Source organism: Globicephala melas, chromosome 14 (genome assembly GCF_963455315.2).
Source record: "Globicephala melas chromosome 14, mGloMel1.2, whole genome shotgun sequence".
Taxonomy (NCBI): domain Eukaryota; kingdom Metazoa; phylum Chordata; class Mammalia; order Artiodactyla; family Delphinidae; genus Globicephala; species Globicephala melas.
The window spans coordinates 37,819,183-37,831,761 of record NC_083327.1 but is presented as its reverse complement, the minus strand read 5'-3'; the positions used below and the strand labels follow the sequence as shown (position 1 = coordinate 37,831,761).

The following is a 12,579-nucleotide window of genomic DNA, read 5'->3' as shown; positions in this document are numbered from 1 at the left end:
CACACTGTGATGAGATGCCAGCAGGAAAATTCAAAACCCGGAGTGCACGTAAAAACCTCATCAAGGGCTAACCCTGCTTTACACAGTGCCCTCATGCCGAGAGGATGTCTCCTCGGGTGGGCAGCAGCCACGGTCCTCCTGGGGAACGCTGCTGCTTCCGCTGCGGCCTTTCCGCCTCCCATTTCATCCCTGTCAGCAGCTCCCCGGTGCCCTTCTCTCTGCTGCTGGGGGGTTTCTGACTCTGAGTTTTGCTGCCTGTCCGTCCTCTCCTGGCTCCAACCCAGAACATCCTGGAGACAGAGAGAGGGCTTCCCGAATGGACGCCTGAATGCAACAGTGGACAGCCTGAGGCTGGTCATCAGTGGAATTCGGGATTCTAGGCCGGGCAGGATGATCAAAGGCCGTCTAAATCCAAGGACGGGGAGAACACACGCAGCGAGTGTCCACTGCCCCAGAGATTATGGACCCCGCTGTCTCCGCAATTAAGGTAATCAGCAGACCCACGTCTCTGCATGCCCCTCGCAGAGCGCGCCACAGAACAGTCTCCGATTTGGTTTCAACTTAAGAATTTTATTCCCTTTTAAGCAAAGCTAGCCGTGCAGACCGGCGACGGTCTGTTTTAAAGAGTAAAACTCCATCTTATTTAATAAAAAAAGATGTAGGATTCAAAGTGGAAAATTACATGGGAGCTGCCCTTGTTATAGGAAAATAGCCCCCCTACCCGGACTGCCCACCTCTGTGACCACAGAGGAAGCCGGGACCCCCCCAAGAGGTTAAACATAAAAATCTCTACCAAATTCAGTATATCTTTCCATTGTTTTACCTGTCAGTACTATTTAATGGCTTATGCAAAATACCTCATTTCAAATGTCTCTAATTAGTCTCAGAAGGAAAGCCCAGTCCCACACCCTCCAGGCTATGCATGTGCCCACAATGGCTGGTCACATGGCCGCATGTGACCAGCTGGTCCCAGACCACATGGCTGGTCCGGGAAGGCCGCAAGTCCTAGACAGTGACTGGTGGCCCCCAGAATCTGGGCCCATCCTGGAAGAGTTGTCTGTACTAGACTTTGGGAGGAACAAGTAGATTCCTAGCATGTAGGGGAAATGGTCCAGAGAAGAAAAGCTCCAGGATTATGGAGGGTTTGCAGTGGCTGAGGGCGCCATCTTCCTCAACCAGTTGTTTTCAATTCTCCCTGCAGCAGGTGTCTCCTTTTGACCCAGAGTTTCAAGATCCTTTCCCACCGATCACAGAACGTTTGACTTTCGCCTCCTCTTCCTGCCCCTTAGAGGCACCACTAACAAGCAGGCAGAGAAGTCAGGTGCCTGCTCCACCCCAGATTCTCTCCAGAATTCTCCTCTGATTCTCACGTTTGGATTTGACCCTTGGGAACATAACCACCTTTCAAAAAGTCCTGGTTGTAAGAAAAGCAAGCACTTGCTATAGGCGGACAGAAGTCATTCAGTAGGAGATTGCCCACTGAGCTTTTCATGTTTATGAGACAGACTAGAAAGCAGAAAGCTAAGCACTCTCTGTTTGCCTGATCTACAGAGACTGTGGTTTCCTCAAGATTATCTCGGCCTTTGTCCCTCTGATTTTCAAGTGACTTGGAAAACACAGGACAGCATTCCCTAGAAGATATCTAAAAGCTTCATCAATCTATTGCTTGGAAGTAGCCCACTAATATTCAGTCTAAATCTTTCTTTGCTTAATTTCATTCCATCACTCTTACCCTAATTAGATATACCCCTTGTCTCGAGCTAAACAAATTTCTTCCTTCCTCAGTATTTACATCCTTCAGATGTCTGAAGACCATGATCATGCCAACCACCCAAATCCTCAGACCTCACTAATGTGAGCCGAATGCAGTAGGAAGAACGATAACACAGAAAGTCCCTGTTGTTTGCCTCAGACTCCAGCTGGGTCTTCCCTGCTTTGTTATCTCCCAAGATGCTTACCCACGGAGCAGCTCCATTTTGAGCTTTCCAATTATTAGCCTAAAAAGGGAAATGCCAATGGGTCACAGCGGTACACAGTGATCAGAGGGTATTCAAATTGATGCTCCCACTGAACTTATAAAAAGGAGACAAAATCTCCAAAGAATAATTACTCTAAATATTTCAGAAATGTCCATCAGTGATGCTGAGTGATTTTTTTTTAAAAGGAGAGACATAATTTAAACAGTGAAAATGATAGATCACTATCAAATTCCCTTTCAATACTGGTTTTGCATTCAGCATATAACAACTCAGCAGCTAAGTTCAAGGTCATAATGCCTTGGAGTTGAACAGGCACCAGGGAGTCATTTTTGTCTCACCTTCCATTCAGTTCAGGGAGCCCTGCCACAATCTGCTTGGCTGGTCATCAGACTCAACTGTGATGCTTCTGCCAACGGGGAACTCACTACTCCACAAGGGTGTCCATCCTACTCTTCTGAGCAAACTCTTTCTGATACTGAGAAGAAATCTGCCTTCCTGCAACCCCTACCCATAGGCCTGGCCCTCTCCCCCAGAGCCACTCAGCATGGCTGCGTCCTCTTCTGCAGAGCTGCCCTTAATCTACCTGGCAACAGGGTCATATGTGTTCCCCTGGCCTCATCTCAGTCACTTCCACTGTCCTTAGGGCATCATGACTTCCAGACTGTCACAGTTCTGGCTGCCTCCATCTCACCTTCATTTCATTCTCGACACGTGACACCCAGGGTAAAACACAACACTCTCCTGAGCCTGCCCTCCAGGGATCGCGAGCGCTTAGCTTGCAGGGGACTCCACAGGGTGGTTCCGCGGTTGTTGGAAAGGTCTTCCTTTCCTCTTCTTCAGGTATGACATTCTACCTTTAAAGATTTATTTCTTTAGGTTAAAATAATACATATCCAGGAGTCCTCTGTTAAAAATCCAAATATCCCCAAAGGGGTAACATTTTAAACCACCCACAGCCAGTATAAATTGATTTATTCAGCAACTTTGGACTGAGAGCTGGATTCTAATTGCTGGCTTTGTCATTTTCTAGCCATGCAACCACAAGCAAGTTATTTAACCTTTCTGAATAGGAAGAATAATTAGCTGAGAATAACATATTGGGGCCTATAAGTTAAGACAATAGTCCCTGCACATTACCCAAGTATCTGTGAACTTATAGCAAATACATTTTTCCTTTTCTCTTTCTTTTCTGCCCACGTACTACCTCTACAATTCTCAGGGGGGAAAAAAGGGCTGTTTTCTACAGACAGGAGTAGAGTGGGTCATTGTTATAGTTAATACCAAGGTCATCATGGGGTAACACAAAACATGTGAGTGAAATTCCAATCAACACCTGAATGGTTATGTATTTTTAATAAATGTTTTTCTGCCAGCCCTGTAAAGTATTTTGAGGCATCACCCTTGAAATAAAGTCAAAGAGAATCCCTGATCTGAACAGGTATTTTTCTTCTGGGATTAGTCTTAGAAGGACCCTTGAGAAACTCTAAATATCGATCTCTGTAGCATAAATGAAATGTAAGCAGCCACAGCCTTGACCCCTGGCTAGGATGGATGAAGCTGCAGTAGGGCAGACTGCACTGAGTGTTCCAAGTTTCTATAGAAAGACAGCTCTGGGGCTCTGGGCCAGACCTTCTCCAACTTAATTAAGTACACGTCGGAATCACCTGGTGGTCTTGTTAAACCACAGATTCCAGATATTTGTAGACCAATGTTCATTGAAGCATTATTCACAGTAGCCAAAGGATGGAAACAATCCAAGTGTTCATCAACAGTTGAATGGATAAACAAAACTTGGCACACGCATACAATGAAATATTATTCAACCATAAAGATGAACAAAGTGCTGATACATGCTACACCACCACGGATGAACCTTGAAAACATTATGCTAAGTGAAGGGAGCCAGACCCAAAAGGCCAAATACTGCATGATTCCACCTGCATGAAATATCTCTAGAATAGGCAACGCATAGGGACAGAAAGTAGATTAGAGGTTCTCAGTGGCTGGGGGGAGAGGGGGGAGGGGAGTTATTGCTTAATGATTATAGATTTTCTGTGTGGGGTGATGAAAAGTTCTGGAAATAGTGGTGATGGTTGTACAACATTGAGAATGCCACTGAATTATATGCTTAATATGGTTAAAATTGCAACTGTTATGTTACATTATATTTTAGCACAGTATTAGAAAAAGCGAACCCCACATATTCCAGGGCAACACCCCCAGAGTTTGTGATTCTGGTCTGGGATGGGGGTCTAAGAATCTGCATTTCTAACAAGTTCCTAGGTGAGGCCGATGCAGCTGGCCTGGGGACCACATTTTGAAACTACTGCCACAAGCCTACAATGAAGCTAAGCAAACCCTTCAACTTCTCCTGCTTTGCTTTGCTGATCATCTAGAAAAGCTCACACTTCTCTGCGTGTATAGCAATGTCAAGCCAAGCTGGGAATAATAAAAGCAGCTGCATCTAGGTCGACTTGAGGCTCTCAGTGCTTCCCTGTGGTTTTCTCCCTCTTCTACTCAGTTTTGAGCCACCGTTGACCAGCAGGAATACCAATAACTAACACCAACTTCAGCAGGGTAGGGACAGGTACATGTCAGAATGTGCACTGGGGGCCTGGAGAAGTCATCTTCAGGGTCTCATCCTCGGAGAACTGTCCCCCTCCCCAATCCAAACTCACCACATGAACAGTGGATTATTTTCTAATAGGGCTTAGAAAAGTGCTTGCTGCCTAAAGTTTCAAAAGAACTTGTGTGCCAGGCTCCCTGATATTGATCTGGGCAAGATATTCGTATGGGGCATACAGGACGTAATGCATATGTCTCATTCGGGGTCTGGTAAAAGGCCGAAAGGCTCACATTTCTGAGATTCTCTTTTTTGACATTTTTGGGTTCACCTCAAGTTCACTGGTTTTCCCGACGGTATTACTTAACTTCTTCAAATTTAATATATTTTTATTCCTGCTCATTTGAGTGTTGTATTTCCACACATGCATGCTTAATTGAGCAAAGTGCACTGGACGTTTTTCCCTACAGAGGTAACACGGCACGGCTTTCTCACCCGGAAGGAACAGCATCCTTGTCACCACTGCTGAGTAGCCTGCCGTCAATGGCTGACACATGAATATCCATGGCAACACAGGTGAACCCAATGCCTGGCCCGATGCCAATGGATGGAGCGGGTCGGGTCCTCCCACCGGGCTGAGGGAAGACGATAGCTTTTACTCAGCAAGCAGATAAAGTGTTGGTTCTTTTCCATTTGCAGGGCTGTCGTGTTTAAATATGAAAATGTTGCTTATAGACAAATGTTAGCGACAGCGGCCTGTGGAGACTATCACAGTTTGCACTCTCACTCCTGCTAAAAATAGGCCTCTTTTCTCTGGATTCCTTCAAATTCCACATCTGCAGGAAGTTTTTGTTGCCGTGGTTGTGGCCCTTTTCTTTCTTTTCCGAAGATTACTACTCTTTGGCTCCGCCAGGGCCCCCTCCCCTTCCCCCTCCCCAGGAGAAGCCATTCAGAAGGACGATAAACACCTCAGGCTCAGACAGTCCCACAAAGGCCTCACGTGGGTTCTCAGTTCTTATCACAAGCCCTGCCTCTGAAGTCTTTAGGGAAGGGGGAACGGGGCAGCGACCAGTGGCGGAATCATTTGACCTTCAGCAGTAAAAGATGGGGCCTGATGGGACTGACGTGGCAGGTTGGGAAGCAAAACCAGAGGGTGAGACTCCTGTGTTTGGGCCCCACTTGGCAGCCACACCTGCAATGGCCAAGCAGACGGCCTGCTCTCTCTCACATGCTGGAATACTTTTGTTTTCCAGGTATTATATTCACACCCAGCAAATGGTAACTATGGTAATGATGCATTTTGAGCAAATGTTCAGTTCTTCTCAAGGCAAGTGTTCAATAGCCTTTATTATTCTCTCTCCTTCTTTCCTGCCCAAGGTGTGTGTGTGTGTGTGTGTGTGTGTGTGTGAGAGAGAGAGAGAGAGAGAGAGAGAGAGAGAAGGGAAGGAAAGGGGGAGGGAAGGAAGGAAGGAAGGAAGGAGGGAGGGAGGGAGGGAAGGAGGAAGGTAGGGAAGCGTTGCCGTGGGTATTTTCAGAACCAGCCAGAAGATATTGCATGGCACAGGACCTAAGCGCCTGGAGATGCTCCAAGTGCTTCACAACACGTTAGAATCACTGCAAAAGATTTTCTCGGCCCCATTCTCAAGGGTTCTGACTCAGCTGGTCTGCAGCAGGTGGGGTCCCCTCAAGGGCTTGCGTGGTAGCCACGTGGCACCTGCCCCGGCCTCCTGAGCAAAGGCCACAGGTCGGCTCTTGGATCTTTTGGTTGCTGAGACCTGCCATGTCTTCTTCCCAGACCATCCTTCCTCACTCCCTGCCGCCTCTGCGGGCCACTCACCTCGGATATGCCCTCCTTTTCAGGAAGTGGCAAGGATCCTGGCTGTGAAACGTTTCACGGGAGACAGTCCAGAAAGCTGTTATGGCTCCTCCTCCCCCAGAAAGGAAGACGGGCTAGCTTTGCAGTCCTGGCCCAGCTGCCTTGTTCTGGGGGACCCTAGGCAGCTCTGGACTGAATGAGCACCAGGAGAAGGGAAGGATCCGTCTCATAACCCTTCTGCTCCCAGCTTTTCCCAAGTACCTGACCCTTGGTAGGTACCTGACAGAGGTTTGCTAAAGTGTTAGGTGTTTTCTCAGTTTTCCACAGAGCACACAACCTATGAAACGGGGCAGGGGGCCTCCAACTGGGAGAGGAGATGTGACTAAGAAGAAGGCTCTTTAAATGAATTCCTATGAACTGATCCCTCTGTGGGCCCCGACTTGGCTTATGGAAACTGGAGATGTGTGTTTATGGTGGGGGGGATCCTCCTAGAACTGGATCCCTAGGTCAGGAATGGGTCAAAAAGCACCAGAGGATGGAGCCCTGGGACGGCTTGGGCAGCATCTTAAGATTATGACCCCATTGCCCAGCCCTAATTTACTGTCTCCCTCCCAGTTTAGTCCTCCCCAGGGATAGGGTGCAGGGCTTCCCAGGTAGACCTTCCAGAATCTCTGTCCACTTTTATCTGGGATTCCTAATGCCCTAATGGAGCCAGTGGGTAAGATCAGCCACTGAGCAGGGCTGCTAACACCAGCCTGAAAGCTCCTCGGGATCCGGCAGAGAGGTCCTGGGGAAGGTATCAACTACCTATGTGTTAAATACAAATTCTGCACTACAAGCTGAATTACGACCAAGAATCTCAGCATTGTGCCCACAACTGTTCTGTAATTTCTCTCTACCATCCACAGACATCAACGTATTCCTGAGATTTGCCGAGGAATAGGAAGTGTAGCCTAATGGTATACATCCTGAGGCTTTTCTTGCCTAGGGGAGCTATTCCTACAAAACCCAGTCTCCTTCAGCAGCCTATGTGCCCCTCTCTAGAGTGTTGGTCTCTGAGGTGGGGCAGGGTACCTCAGAGAGTACAAAGACAATCTACTGAAGTGATGGAAGAAAATATTAGGGTGTCTAATGTTTTGTTTTTCTACTGGTGGGGCATGTAATCAAAACCCCACTGAGATCACAGGTCTAAGGGACAGTCTGGCCTCACTTTTTATGAAACACTCAAAGTGGCAGATTAGGGTGTGAATAGCTGGGGGGCAAGGATGACGCTCCCTAGGTTTTTCTTTGGGGAGGGCGATAATGGGCAGGTCAGAAGTGACGGATGCCCCTTGTTTCTGTGTCAGCCGAAGGAGCTTTCTGACGCCAAATCTAACAGACTCACCTGATTCCCTCTCGTGGATCGGATGTGATTCGTCCCTCCTTGGGACCCTTCTTTGGCACTTTTCCCCTTGCTCAAAGCTCAGGTCACTGTAATTTCTGATGTTACTTGAGTTTTTATCATGTCTGTCCTAGACTCTTAGCTTCTCGAGGGCAGTGTCTGTTTCTTAACTCATCTCCTGAAGGCTTTGCATACAGTATCTGATGGAGAACGCTTGCAAACATAAAGCTTTCATTTTAAAAGAGATGACCATGTCATAGTGAGGTCCCTGAGCACTAAGTATTCCCTGACTTTGGGTTCCATACTCAGTGGAAACTTAAAAACAGCTTTTAAGTTTGCCTATGTAAGTCCCTTGATTCATGTTTGCCTAAGACTTTTTAAAAACCACTATTTATTATCACTGCAATCTCAATTTTAAAAAAAGAAAAGAAAAAAGACATTTCAATGCCACACAACTAAAAGACATAATCTCAGAAAGAAAAGATCAGCCTTCCCCCAAAAGACTGGGACCTTACACCTCCATATAAAGTATTTAAACAGCATCCTCATTTTTCCCATTCATAATGCCCCAGTCCAGGGATTACCATTTAGAAACAACTGAGGCGGAGGGAAGCAACAGCACAATTGCCAACCAAGTCACTGACAGCACTTTGTTCCCTTGGGCAGTGCGGAAGAGACAAGCCCGGTTCTGAACAGAACTAGTGATGTGTGAGATGTAAGATGTTTATCCCACTTTCTCCTTCATAGGTCTGTCTCTCCCTTGGTTATCTATCCTTCTTTCAGGGCCTTGATCCCAGATAGATAAAACCCAAGGTTTTCACCTTAGATAGCATCAAAACCCAAAGCAAATAACCTCTGATGGTAGAATTTCAGGTGAGTGGGTGGCCATCCCTCCCCCTTGAGTAGCCCTTCAAATCAGAGCATCTTCATGGTTACAAGCCAATCCACCTCTCTCCAGCTGGCCCTCTAAAAAGGTCCAAAGCTCCAGCAGCCGTTAGGACCCTGACTGACACAGTCTCTCACATCTGGTCAGAGGACAGCATAAAATGCTGATAGAGTTAATTCTATCATTTGAACTGAAAACAATGTTATACCCAGAAAAGGTGATTATACTGACTGTACTGCATGTACATCATCAAGAAGACCCAACCTTAAGCCACATACTGCCCACAGGCACACAAAAGGCTGCCGAACTGCACGTGAGCAGCTCTTCCTGAGTCCTTCAGTACTAAGGCTTTTCTATTGTTTCTTCAGTTTGTCAAGTGCTAGCATATGCTTGCTATAATAGGTACCAGGTACCAAATGCTTAAGAAAAATTAGAAGAAAAACTCTTAAATGGAAAAAATTATATTCATTTAAAAAAATCTTTTGGTTGCACCATGAGGGACGTGGGATCTTAGTTCCTCGATCAGGGATTGAACCCACGCCCACCACAGTGGAAGATCGGAGTCCTAACCATTGGACAACCAGGGAAGTCTCTATATTCATTAACTTAATTTTTTCTGCAACAATGCCCGTATTTGACACCAGCAGCAGAACATGAAGGCCCAGCTGGAGGTGCACCAGTGTTCCTTGGGAGTTTAATGATAACAGGCCAGAATATTTTACATCAGGCCTGTCCCAGAAATTCCGGGTGGCCATAGACATGATCCTTTAAGTTAACCGTCCACTTCCTGTTGTGCAATAAATTGTCACCAATTGCCTGAAAAAAAATATCAGGACACATGATCTGACCTATATTTGTTCTGCCACGGTGTGTAAGGCAGACTGGGATGTATAGCTGAAGCCCCAAGTCATCTTGCTGATTTATAGTGACAACAGGCAGAACATTTGAAACCAGGTGCCCTGGAAAAGGTACACTAGCCATATTAATAACATCACCCAGAGCACATCCCCAGGACTGGACTTAAGGTCAAATGCTCACTGGTCCTAATCCCTTGTCACACACACCTTCTTCCCAGTTCCCTTTCTTGGTGTGGACAACAGACTCTGTACCCAGACTATGAGAAACCCAAGGCCTCCCAGTCTGTCATGTGCTAAGCTCCCTCACCTGTTCAATGCACAGGGTGGGGAGGGAAGGGAGGAATGGGGGCAGTGCTAAGCCCCAAGTTGGGCACCACTGTGGACAGCTACTTAGAAGTCACATGGCAGGGACCGGGATTGCCCAGGCTACCCTTCCCACAGCACATGTTCACCTGCCTGAGCAGAGGGAAGCCAGCCAAGTCCAGCCCCTCCTGGTCCTCCAGGCAGAAAACAAGGGGATGAATCCTGGTTCAGACCTTGCCCCTCTATCCTCCACCCTGCCCAGCCTGTGGACCCCACCTCCCATCCCACCAGGCTGAGCCACCTCTCCTAGGGTGAGATGCCACGCGGGAACCCTGTCTTTTCCCTTTGGGGATTAAACAATGAAGCCCAAATGCCAGGCACCAGAAGCTGTTTGGAATTCAGTTTCCCATCAACGGCCTCACCTTTTCTTCCCAAACTGGAGCCCTAAAACTCCGACTGCAAACATGCAGAGGCGCTAAAGCAGTGGCTGAACTTCCTTCCCGTGGAGCTGTGGTCTCTCGAGGCTGTGTCCCCCATCCCATCTACCTTTACCAGCCCCCAACCTGCTCCTTCTAGAGACTCCCAGCAAGATACTCTCTCAGCTGAGGGTACGAATTCTATCTGTTGGACGGGATAAGATTTTCAGTGGCTGTGAAAGAGACTCCAGCAGGGGAAGGAGTACGGGGTATGAATTTTTGAATGCGTTGTGGGCAGGTGTCCTATGATGATAAGGAGCCCGCTGAAGCCGACTCAAAGTTACAGGATAAAAATACCCAGAGCTTCTCAGACTGTAGGGTACACGTGACTCCCCCAGGATCTTGTTAAAATGCAGGTTCTGATTCAGGATGGCTGGGTAGGGCCTGAGAGTCTGCAATCCTGCCAGGGGCCCGGGTGGAGTCCAGGCTGCCCGTGGGTGGACCACATTTTGATAGTGAGGGGCTACAGACAACCTGGGGTGGGAGGGTCAGCCCACAGTCAACGGAACCATATCTTCTGAACCCCAAGACAGGGCCTATGGTCTAAGGGAAGATTGGGGTTTGCTTTCGGGAGCCAGAGGCAGTGTGGAAGCCACACCAGGATACTGAAGCTTCTCACTTCCTGGGACATTCTCAGAGACTCTGGGGGTGGTGGTTCTGAAACTCAGCTCCCGAGGACACACTGTTTGCCTCTAAGCTGGACCAGCTGGAGCTGCTACTTCAATCAAATCACTTTGTCTCCTCCCAGACCACTGAGGAGAAATGTTAATGCACTAATTTTGCAAATTTATGTTTTTCTCCTATATATTTTCCTCAGCTTTAACTAGAAAGCTTCAAGATTTAGCTATGGCAGGAGAACCTCTAGTAGGAGAAGGGCAGCTAACTGAGCAAGAGGCAGAGATCCCTGAGCTTCACCACCTCTGGGGCTGCCCCACATCAGCGCTGCCGGCCCCCCCGCCGGCCCCCCCACCATGGGTCTGTAAACGGCAGCTGTCTGGTCTTTAAAGCGCGCGCACAAGCATCAGCCCTACTTTGACTTGCTTTATTCCCTGCAGGACTTCAAAAAAGATATTATAGTATACAATATGTGAGAACAAAAGGGAAATACACTCAGAGAGTACAGGAAGCACAAAGGCTGCCGGGCAGTGCCTGGTCTGTTCAGCATTAAAAGTTGAGGGGAATGTGAGCACGGGGTCTGAACAGACAGAAAAGTGAGGCGAGGAAATGGGAGGAGGGGAAGATGTCTCTGAGCAGACTGACAGGTGACCGTAACCTGTGGGGAAATGCAGCCAGGAAGAAGTTCCTGGGGGCTGAAAAGTTTTTATGAACTGGAATGTCATATTTGAGCTTCTCATGGTCCTGTGATATAAAAGCCCTCAGTAAAAAGTTGCTGCATGCACATGCACGCCCACAGGGACACACACACACACACACACACACACACACACACACACACCACAGTCTGGCACAGAGAATCTAATATATCAAACTCACAGGTCCCAAAGTGCTGGCACAATTATGCAGGCCTGGGTCGAGACACAGGATCCAACTTCAGGGCCAACTTGGAGGGCGTTATTATACCACAAATCACTAGGGGGCGCCCTCACCGACATCCACACCGTAGTGAGGGCCAAGAAAGCCTGCCTATCCCCTGCCCTCACCCTTCTTAGTTTCCGAAGGGAAGAAGGTGGGAAGGGGAACCGGGGTCGGGGTAGAGATGCGGGATTGAGTTTAGAAATATGAGACGCCACTCCCTTCAGTCTCTTCATAAACGGAGTGGCCAGGTCTCCAGAACAGGCTGAGCAGGGAAATAAACTCCTATCACAAGGCAGTAACCACAGCATGCATAAACAGGAACTACCCAGATTCAGCAGCAAAGGACTTATCTCACAGACGGAGGCTGCAGGATCTGCTAGCAAAGCATTCAAAGATGACGAAACCAATGGGCAAGCAGCAAAGGAAGATGAATGGGAAACAAGAAACTGTCACTCCTGTTTAGTTAGCTTGATAATATATTTACTGAACTGTTTATGACTTTGTATGTCATATGTGTATTACAGATGGCAAAAATTCCTCCTAGTTCATGCAGTGGGGATTAAATAGGTCAATAATTCATAGTGTTCCCAAGAGTGACACTACTTCCAGATGCTGGGCACCTGAACTCATCTGAGGACCACTGGTTTGTGAAAACAGATGATAAACGTGAAACTGGGAAGGCTGTGCAAATCCCGGGATGTGCAGTCATCACCCCGATAGCCAAGGTGCCTGTGTCTGCCTGTGGGTATGATGCCCTCAACAAAGGACATCCCCCAACACAG

The 12,579-nt window shown here is 47.7% G+C and overlaps 1 protein-coding gene across 3 annotated transcripts in view; it reads right to left on the bottom strand.

Moving 5' to 3' along the window:
* SOBP (sine oculis binding protein homolog) overlaps positions 1–12,579 on the bottom strand; it is a 158,071-nt gene that overhangs the window by 35,742 nt on the left and 109,750 nt on the right. The window lies entirely within an intron of this gene.